This window comes from Callorhinus ursinus, unplaced genomic scaffold (assembly GCF_003265705.2).
Source record: "Callorhinus ursinus isolate GAN/ISIS: 27379988/994484 unplaced genomic scaffold, GSC_fseal_2.0 scaffold24, whole genome shotgun sequence".
NCBI lineage: Eukaryota > Metazoa > Chordata > Mammalia > Carnivora > Otariidae > Callorhinus > Callorhinus ursinus.
Genome location: NW_027397086.1, coordinates 25,017,721 through 25,027,275, shown reverse-complemented (window position 1 = coordinate 25,027,275; position 9,555 = coordinate 25,017,721).

Here is a 9,555-nt window from a genome sequence, read left to right as displayed (position 1 = left end):
GAGACAGAGAGTGCACTATTCGAGAGAAATCTAATCATGGTGCCAAGATGGGACAACACTTCTCATACTGGAATTGGAGAACAGGGGCCAGATTGTGGACACCAGAATCCACGTTGTTATTGAACCCTTGAGAGTCAAGCAAGCGTCATTCACAGTGAATCAGATTGCCCTCTATAAAGCTAGGGAATAGAGGTACAATCCAGTACTGATAGACAAGGGGAAGGTAGAAATAGTCCAAAGCTCTATCCAAATGTTTTGAGTTAAAATGAGAGGTTATTGCTATAGGAAAACAAAATAAAACAAAACTTCAATATTGGGAAGAGGATGTTTCCTATAAGAAGAGACAAAGATGGCATTTCCTAGCCCAAATAATGGAGAAGTAGCATGTCTGTCAAACCTGAATGTGTCATTTACCAAGTATTCAAACAAAGACGAAACACAAGATTTTATTCATCCTAAGGATTCACTTAGTAGAAAATAACTTTCTACTCAAATTAGCAAGCAATTTCAATGAAGTTACTGCAAAAGACAGAGAAAACTGTCATGCTGGAAGATCAGTAAAGTGTTTTTTAACACTGTGAATGAAAAGGGGCATATTCTGCACTAAGAGTACCACATAAAAATATGCCAGTCTTATACTTTAAGTGTCATTTTGACGGGACATCATAGATATTGCAACAGCCCCTAGTCTCTAAACTGAGGTCCGTGCAAGTTGATTCTGGGCAAAGGTCATCAAGTTAAGCTGAAGTCTGGTTTCCACAACCAGGAGTAAGATATGGTTTCCTATTTGATGGGGAGATACTTCTAAAACTAGGAAGAAAGGTGGTTTCAGCAGTAAATGTCAGAAACCAACTGCCAAGGGGTTACCTGAATCTTTACCTCACAACTCAACTCTGTCTTTCCACTAGGGATAGATAAATTAGAAAAAAAAAAGGCTAAGGGTTCCATATGCTACTGTGTCACAATCAGGATCCTAAAAACCATGACACTAGGGATATTTCTGTCAAATGCCCCCTCTGTTTTCACAGCTGAAGTTTGTTTCCATATACCTGCCTCCTTTCTTACCATAAATAATTATAAGAAAATCTACAGGATTTCTTAACTTTCTCCTAGACTTAAAACCAACTCCTTAAGAAAGCACTGGGCTGAAAGTCAATGTTCTTATTCCTTTGGAGCTCGAACTCAGCACGTATTTCCTCATTCCAGTTACACTTTCCTACCTTATCCTTTGGGCTCCCGTTCTCACAGAAACTGGCTGCAGAAGGGAAATGCTGTCTCCAATCATCTTCTTACTTACTACCCTCAAAATAATTACAAAGACATGTTCATTTTAGAGCTTGACTGATGATCACAGTGCTGACATGGATTGGGAAAAATCAAAGGACAAAAATGAAGAAGTGACAAAGTTTAGAGAATTGTATAAGACCAATCATTCAGAATCCCTGAACTCTGGTTTTTACTCCTTTTTGAGATGGTAACTGGGAGTCCTCATGAAATTGCTCCCTAAACTTTTATTCTTTAAAACCAGGGCTCACAGGGTGCCTGGGTGGCTCAGTCGGTTAGGCCATGATCCTAGGGTTCTGGGGTTGAGCCCAACATTGGGCTCCCTGCCCCTCCCCCCATTCGTGTTTTCTCTCGCTAGCTCTGCATGTGCTCTATCAAATAAATATTGTTTTAAAAAAAAAATCTTAAAACAAAATAAAACCAGGGTTTACCTTCTGCCACTCACCTCACCATCTTTCATCCCCTAACTTTCCTTCTTTCCCCCTTTCTTATTTTCCATCTATGGCCCCTTTTCTTATTCTACATATTTTCCAGAATGGCTTTTCCACTCCCACAATCATCCTATAGCCAGATGATTTCCAATTTTAAATCTCCAGCCTAGATATGTCTTCTCAGCTGCATTGTCCAGGTACCTCTACCGTGATATCCTATGGTTATGTCAGGCCAAATGTGTTCTGATCTGAGCTTTTGTCCTTCACCTTACTGTTCCCTATCTCTGAATATCTGAATGGTATCACGTACAACTAACTCAAGACAAAAACATGGTGTCACTCTTGACTTCTTCTTTTTTGGTAATAGAGCTCCTGCCTCCATCCCCAACTCCTCTAAAGTTTAGTTCATTTACATCTCCTCCCCATTCTCACTGCCACTGTTTGAGTTCAAGCCATCATCATTTCTTATCTAAATTGTTGTAATTAATTTCTCTGATTCATGTCTTTCCTCCATAATTCATTCTTCACACACTAAACAGATGGATCTTTCTTAAACCCCATCTGATATTGCCAATAACCTGCCAAAAAAAATCTTTACTGGCTCCTATTTCCATTTAAGATAAAATCCAAACTCTTCAGCCTGCTTCACAATTGATAAATTGTGTGTATTTTTTCATCCTTGTCTCTCCTTAATCCCTGCCTGTGATGTTTAATTTTATGTGTCAACTTGACGGCCATAGGATGCCCAATGTTTGGTTAAACATTATTCTGGATGTGTCTGTGAATGTGTTTCAAAATAAGATTAGCATTTAATCAGTGAACTGATAAAACCAATTGCCTTTCCCAATGTGGGTGTGCCTATTGGTTCTATTTCTCTGGAGAACCCTAATCCATTGCCCATTATCAAACTTTAAACTTCAGCTAAACTAAACTATTTCCAGTTTCCCCAAAATATCTTATTCTCACACGTTTATGAGCTTGAATATGGTTTTCTTGTTGTTCATGACAGCTTTTCAAATATTCACACACACACACACACACACACACACACACACACACACACACCTCCTTAACTGGCTAATATTCTACTTAGGATCTTCATACTCCACTCTCCTGAAAAAATAAACCTCAATTTGTGCTTTAATTTCCCCTAAGGATTGTCATTTCATTCCAAATTTCGCATATTTTCAGACTAAGTAGCAGGTTGGGTATCATATGATTTATGCTTTACTTAACAAGTATGATAATGTTGATGATGATAGCAATGGTAACAACCGTAATAACTTCCGTCATTTACTGAGTGCTTACTAATATGTGTGAAGCTCTCTGCTCAGTACTCTTTATGCATTATCTATTCTCTTCTGTCCAAGCAATTTGAAGATTATTATCCCCATTTTTTGGATGTGGAAACCAAGAATTAAAAATTTGAAATATCTTGCTCCAAATTATGCAACTAATTGGTGGTAAAGGTAGAACTGAAACAGGTCTAGTCTCATCTGTTAATGCTCTGAACCGTTTTATATACCATCACTTTCCTACACAAAAGTCAAATGACAGTTCTTAAGTGGCTTGTCATTTGTATGGTAACTCTTGGCTATCTGTCTATGTTCTGTTTGAAATTATAATGTAAATATGGAAACCATAATAAACTTAATAAAAAGCAGATTAGTAGTCCAATTTCTAGGTATATGTTGAGGGTAATTTTGGCAGGCACATGATAGGATCTGTTGTCAATTCAATATAAGCCCTATAAAATATCTACTGAAAGGCAAGGGAGAAAAGTGGATCTAATTCTCTTGGAATCTCTTTCCTGTATTGTTCCCAGTGAGACTCTGTCAATGAAAAGCAGCTAAGGAAGACTTGGAAGTAATAAAGAGGCAGGGATAAATCAGTATTCTCCGGTGGCATCTGCAGCCAGGTTTTCAGGGGGTTTCTGAGAATCTTCCACTTCTGTGGCTGCAAGAAGCTAATATTCCTAGTGATAGCTTTTCCACCCCTGCCTCTGCAGCCCTTTCAAACACTGCACAAATCTCTACTTCCATATTTTAAATAGCTCCACTCAAAAAGTTAGCATGGCATCTGTATTCCTAACTAAACCCCGATTAATATATTTTTTGACATAAATTATGTCTTATTTCATTCCTTATGCTATTATTCAAAGGAAATACTTGATAAAACCACACAAAGTTAGGCTCTAATGGTTTGCCTTTAAATGATTTGTTAATAAAAGGAAAACATGCCCAAATAGCCAATTCTAAAGTCAAGGGTTGTTAAAAACATCTTTTAGGTGGGATGCCCGATTATCTCCAGGGTCTGAAACACCAAGATGATAGGTTATGCCCCAAGGAAACCTCAGCAAACTAGTATGTATATTTAGTGCTTTATAAGTAAGTGGAACAGTCTGTGAAATAAATGTGATTGCTATTCCCAAAGAGCTCCAGATAGAGAATGAGATCACTGGGACTCAGCGTGGAAGCTGTTTCTTACAAAGCTTTACAACCCTTTCTTTGCCACCCAACTATCTTACACATATTTCTCTCGTACTGACCATACTTAGTTTATTCATTTACCTGCCTATTTTTCCTATTTATTAATAAGATACTTTAAAGGCAGGGGTCTTAGATTATTCACCTTTATGTTGCCAACCCTACCCAGTATCTGGTATATGGTAACTATGAAGTGTTTGCTAACTTGAACTAAATCAAGTTTCTGAAAGTCAAAAGTACACACCGAGTGGCAGAAGGGATCCAGATTCTACTTAGACTTTTGATCTACCTCACAGGCTCCTGGGAATCTTATAATAATCTAAGAATTCTGGAAAACCATCTGGCATAACATGGAACTTTCTAAAGCAGCCTTAGAGATTTCAAACTTTCCTGAGCATCCTAACTAGGAGTTTCCCTGGAGTACCTTATTTGAAGATATTCAATATGTTACAATACATAAAAATGGAAAAGAGCTTAATAAATCAGTTGTCCTAACTTATTTTGTAGACACAGTGCCTTCTGAGTGGCTGAAGTGTTATAAGAATCATGAAACAATAAGACATTTGCTGTTTAATCTTTTATATTTATCCTTAGGTAAAAAAAAATTATTGTAAGAGTTGGAAAGTTATTATGTCTTTTTTTGGACTGCAAGCAGTTAGCTCAAAAATTAATTAGTCAGAAGACTATTGAAGGTGCTTAAAACCCCGGAGTACAGTAAGTTTACTGAGTTGTTGGTACAGGCAATAAAACATGAGAGTTCATTATCATAGATAATATACTGCCTATTGGAAAAATATATAAAAGTACTAGAAAATGAAGCCTATTATATTTCTCTATAGGCATGAGAATACTTATTATAAAGTACAGAGATTTACAAAGTCTCCTACCATGTCAGGGTAATTAATTCACAGTTCTGGAGGCATTTTCAGATGATAAGGAATCCTAACAGCTTGGAGACAGTGTGAGGAGTAAAAATAGGCTAGAAATCAAGAGTCCTGAATATTAGTCTGTTTCATGGTCTACTGACCTTTTGGTGTCAGGACGGACACAATATCTTTTCTTTCCTAATTTTATTGAGGTATAGTTGACATACGATATTATATTAATTTCAGGTGTACAACATAGTAATTCAACATTTAAATACATTGCAAAGCAATCGTCGTAATAAATCTAGCTATTATCTGTCACCATACAAAGTTGTTACATATTATTAATTATATTCCTTATGCTGTACATTGTATCCCTGTGTCTTATTTATTTTATCATTCAAAGTTTGTACCTTTTAATAATCTATTTTGCCCATCCTCCCCAACCCCTCCCCTCTGGCAACCACCAGATTGTTATGCTCTCTATATCTATGAGTCTGTTTCTTTTTTGTTTTCTCTGTTTTGCTCTTTAGATTGCACAGTTAAGTGAAATCACATGGTATTTGTGTTTCTCTGTTGGATTTATTTCACTCAGCATAATACACTCTAGGTCCATCCATGTTATCCCAAATGGCAATATTTCATTCTTGGTTTTTTTTTTTATAGTCTTGAGATCCTTTTTTTTTTTTTTTTTTAATGCTTATTATGCCATGAATTCATAGGGAATGAGTTCCAGCACCTCAGGTTCCTTTCCATTGGTTCTCACAAATTGTGCTTCCCTGGGTGGAGCAGGCTGGCACTTAAGTTGAACCCAAGTACTTTTCTCTTTGGCTTCCTTCTTTTTCTGATGATTTTCCTTCACACACTTCAGGAAGCTATCCCAGCTCTTTGAGTGCTTAATATATATATCACATTTTCTTTATCCATTCATCTATTGATGGACACTTATGTTGCTTCTATGACTGGCTATTGTAAATAATATTACAATGAACATGGGGTGTATATATCTTTTTGAAGTAATGTTTTCATTTTATTTGGATAAATACCCATAAATGGGATTGCTGGATCATATGGTAGTTCTATTTTTAATGTTTCAGGGAAGTCTCATACTAGTTTCCATAGCGGCTGCACCATTTTGCATTCTCACCAACATGCATGCGGTTTTCCTTTTCTCCACATTCTCACCAAAACTTGTTATTTTTTGACTTTTTGATAACAGTCATTCTGATAGGTTTGAGGTAATATCTCATTGTGGTTTTGATTTGCATTTCCCTGATGATGATTGATGTTGAACATCTTTTCATGTGTATGTTGGCCATCTCTGTGTCTTCATTGGATAAATGTCTATTCAGGTCTTTTGCCCATTTTTTAATTGGATTTTTTTGTGGATTTTTTTTTTAATATTGAGTTGTGTAGTTCTTTATATATTTTGGCTATTAACCCATTATCAGTTATACCATTTGCAAATATTTTCTCCCACTGAGTAGGTTGTCTTTTTGTTTTACTGATGATTCCTTTGCTATGCGAAAGCTTTTTAGTTTGATATACTCCCATTTGTTTATTTTTGCTTTTGACTTGACGAAGATGAAATATCAAAAAAAAAAAGAAAGAAAAGAAAAGAAAGTATTGCTTAGACCAATGTCCAAGAGGTTACTGCCTGTATTTCCTTCTAGTAGTTTTATGGTTTCTGATCTTACTTTTAAGTATTTAATCTATTTTGAGTTTATTTTTGTATATGGTATAAGACAGTGATCCAGTTTTATTCTTTTGCATGTAGCTGTTCAGTTTTTCCAACACCATTTGTTGAAGACACTGTATTTTTCCCATTGTATGTTCTTGCCTCCTTTGTCAAAGATTAATTAGCCATAAAAGCATGGACTTATTTCTGGACTCTTTATTCCACTCCACTGATCTATGTTTCTGTTTTAAGCCAGTAACATACTGTTTTGATTACCACAACTCTGTAGTATAATTTGAAATCAGGAAGTATGATACCTCTAGCTTTGTTCTTTCTCCAAATTGCTTTGGCTATTCAAGATCTTGTTTGGTTCCACACAAATTTTAGTATTATTTGTTCTAGTTCTGTAAAAAATGCTATTGGTATTTTGATAGGGATTGCATTGAGTCTGTAGATTCCTTTGGGTAGTGTGGACATTTTAACTATATTAATTCATCCAATCCATGAAGACAGCATATCTTTTCATTTATTTGTGTCATCTTAATTTCTTTCATCAATCTCTTACAGTTTCAGGCTACAGGTTTTTCATCTCCTTGATTAAATTTATTGCTAGGTATTTTATTCCTTTTAATGCAATTGTGAATGGTATTGTTTTCTTAATTTCTCTTTCTGATCATTATTAGAATATAGAAATGCCACATACTTATGCATATTAATTTTGTATCCAACAACTTCACTGAATTCATTTATTAGTTCAAGTAATTTTTTGGTGGAGGATGAACACAATGTCTTTGAGTGTCACAGAACCATCAGTAAAATAAGGGTGTTTAATAACTACTTGTCCACATTACAATGCTGATATGAGGGTCAAATGAAAAACATATATGTGAAAGTTCTTTAAAAATTGTGAAATGTCATACAAATATAAAACACTAAAACAATAAAGCAGATTATCTTGGTAGATACATAATGAATGAAAAAGATGAGTTCTGTCATCTTTTAAGTAGCCCTTCTAGAAAATTATTTCAATGATGCTGAAGAATCATTAAAAATCTCCTTTTGGAAGTACTTCAGATTCAGACACTTTTTTTTTTTAACATTTACAATTTGAAGGTGTGTTTAACCTTTTGGCAATTAGAATATAACTTGGTCAGCAATGTAAGTTATCAGTGAAGTGATGATTTATTTAGTAGGAAAAAAGAGGAATAGATATAAAATAATGATTTTTGTTAGTGTGTCTTTGAAGACTGGTCCAAAGAAAAAGGCAAAAATTTTTTGAGTAATGGAAACGTACTTGGAGTAGTGTTGATATTCAATAGATGTTTGAATAGTGGATCAATAGTAACTAGAAAGGATGACTCTGGTCCTCTGCCACAGTTTGTTGGTTAGTTAATTAGTCCCTGTGATGTGCCAAGCACTTTGAATACAATAATGGAATATCAATTTAATTGTCATATAAGGCCTCAGAGATAAATATTATTTTTACTACTTTGCATGTGACCACACTGAAGACAAAAGCAGTTTGGTAAAGTTTCTCTACATTTCACTGATTATAATTTGAGTAAAAGAAATTCTGCTTGACTACAAACTCATAAAACTATGCTTCTCAACTGTTTATCACTTTACTTTGGTGATAATATAAATGAAATAGCTATCAATTTTATAGATGAAATAGGTTGGTGGGAAGAAAAGAAAGAAGAGAGACAGCAACTAATAGAGTAGATGACAAATACAGGATTTCAAATTATCTTCACAGGCCAGCAAGTTGAGCCCAAATCCAGGATGAGCCCAAATCCAGGATGAGAGTTAAATGAAACATATATGTATACAGTTGACCCTTGACCAACACAGCTTTAAACTGTATGGGTCCACTTATATGCAGATTTTTTACAGTACAGTACTTTATTCTTTCTGATTTTCTTAACATTTTTGTCTCTTTCGCTTATTTTATTATAAGAATATGATATATTAAAGAGGGCACGTATTGAATGGAGCACTGGGTGTTATACGCAAACAATGAATCATGAAACACTGCATCAAAAACTAATGATGTAGGGTGCCTGGGTGGCTCAGTCGTTAAGCGTCTGCCTTCAGCTCAGGTCACAATCCCAGAGTCCTGGGATGGAGCCCCACATTGGGCTCCCTGCTCCGTGGAAAGCCTGCTTCTCCCTCTCCCACTCCCCCTGCTTGCGTTCCCTCTCTCGCTGTGTCTCTGTCAAATAAATAAATAAAATCTTAAAAAAAAAAAACTAATGATGTAATGTATGGTGATTAACATAACATAATAAAATTAAATTAAAAAAGACTATGATATATAAAAAAATAGTATATAATGCAAAATAACATACAAAATATGTATTAATCAACTGTTTATGTTATCAGTAAGGCTTCCAGTTAACAATAAGCTATTAGCAGTTTGAGTCAAAAATTATACATGGATTTTCTACTACATGGGGGATGGCACCCCTCACCCCCATGTTGTTCAAGGGTCAACTGTATATGCTGGCTTATAGGTTCAACAAGCTATTTATACAAGTTCAATATTAAAAAAAAAAAAGTCATACTCACTAGAATGTGAGAATGTTTATCTCTGAGGTCTCCAACACCTACTAGAGTACCTAGCACTTAAGATGCTCAAGAAATATTTGGTGAATGCAAGTATAGAGGAAACTCCTATCAAATGCTATAGAACTCATGCAAAGATAACAAACATCATGTAAATGCCACTAACCCTCTGCAGTTGCTGAGATTACCAGGACCCCATTCCCACAATCAACATTAACATTCGAAATCAAATTTAATTATAGTTT